Genomic DNA, 1,874 nt, shown 5'->3' on the forward strand with positions numbered 1-1,874 from the left:
AATCAGTATCCTGATATTCTTTCTGAGTTTAGTGAGGATGAGATGGATACCATAGGTAAACCAGCTCCAAATAATTGCCAATACTCACAGTGGGATCAACCTCAGCAATATTCACAACCTAGTTCTTAGGCCCAACTGCCAAACCAGTACACAGTTCCTATAATGGCTTAGGGATCATCAAGTCAAAGCGGCTCCTCAAGTCACACTTCCTTTCAAACTTCAATTTCAACGAGTGAACAACAACTAAGTATCGGTATGTGTTTTGACACAAAGGAGTCGACAATGTCATATATAAAGCAATACCATATTGATAATGGTTTTAGATTTGTGGTTCTTGATAGCAAATTTGATAAATATATATGTCAATGTATCGACTACAAAAAGGGTTGCCCATGGCGTTTACGGGCTTCTTATAGCAAGCGCAGTTCCAAGTGGGAAATAAGGAAGATTGACGGTTCACACACATGTTTGTCAACCATGCAACTTGCAGATCATGTCAATCTTGATTCCAACCAAATTGGTTATATTTTCATGAACTCTGTAAAAGAAAACCCTTCCATACCTATCAAAACTTTGATAGCCGAAATAAAAAAATCGTTTCGGATATTCGATTTCATATGGCAAAGCTTGGAATGGTAAGCAAAAGGCACTTGCTAAGGAGTTTGGAGATTGGGAAGAGTTTTACAATGAACTTCCACGATGATATCAAGTTGTACAAGAAAGTAACCCCAACACAATAATTTAATGCACAGGATCTCCTGTAGTTGTTAATGGCCAACCTGACCCTTCTTGCTATATTATGGAACGAGTATTTTGGTCTTTTGGACCATGCATCCAAGGATTTAATTATTGCAAGCCTGTTGTCCAAGTAGATGGGACATTTCTCACAGGTAGATATCAAGGGACATTGCTAGCAGTGCTCGCTCAAGATGGGTCACGTAATATATTCCCTTTGGCCTTCGTGATAGTGGAAGGAGAAACAAAGGAGGCCTTAATCTGGTTTTTTCAACTCTTAAGGGAGTACGTGACACCACAATCAAACCTTTGCTTGATAATGGATAGGGGGAAAGGCATATTAGCAACATTACAATCTGAAGAAGTAGAATGGGAAGCAAATGGTCTGCAATCAGTATACTGCATACGCCATATTGCTTCAAACTTTAACAAAAAGTTCAAGAATCACGAGTTGAAAAGCCGATTAAAGAATATGGGTAATAATTTTTTTTCATTCACCATAATATAGCATTTTAATATAATTGTATGCATAAATTAAACTAACTAATATAATTGCATTTTAATAGCTTACGAAGTCAAACAACCCTTATTGGATGCAAAATTGGCGGCATTGAAATCCCATTCACCCAAAGCGCAACTTGGATTGATAGGATACCACTACAAAAGTGGACTTAGGCCTATATGGAGGTAGTAGATTCAGACACATGACAACAAATCTAGCATAATGTATGACTTCTGTTTTAAAAAGAGCTTGTTCATTACCAATTTGTGCTTTAATTAAAGAAACATTTGAAAGGACCGCAACATGGTTTGTTGAGATAGGGGTTAAGGCAGACTCCATGTTACGTGCAGGCCACTAGTATCCCGAGGAAATTAACGTTATTATTAGAAAAAATCAACAACAAGCGGGAATGTGTCAAGTCCGTCGATACTCAAGAGAAAATAATGAATTTGAAGTTCAAGAGATGTTTTCTCCACATGATCACCGCCTACCAATGTCTTTTACAGTTAGATTAAATGATTGGTGGTGTGATTGTGGTCACTTTCAAGCTCTTTGACTGCCTTGTCATCACGTAATAGTTGTATGCTCTTTCTCCCATCTAGATCTAACCTCATATATCCATCCAGTTTATAGCCTC

At 37.7% G+C, this 1,874-nt stretch overlaps 1 pseudogene; it reads left to right on the forward strand.

Moving 5' to 3' along the window:
* The first annotated feature begins 201 nt into the window (after nucleotides 1–201).
* LOC114184357 lies at nucleotides 202–1,426 on the forward strand (annotated as a pseudogene).
* Nucleotides 1,427–1,874: the final 448 nt, after the last annotated feature.

Source organism: Vigna unguiculata, chromosome 5, assembly GCF_004118075.2.
Source record: "Vigna unguiculata cultivar IT97K-499-35 chromosome 5, ASM411807v1, whole genome shotgun sequence".
NCBI lineage: Eukaryota > Viridiplantae > Streptophyta > Magnoliopsida > Fabales > Fabaceae > Vigna > Vigna unguiculata.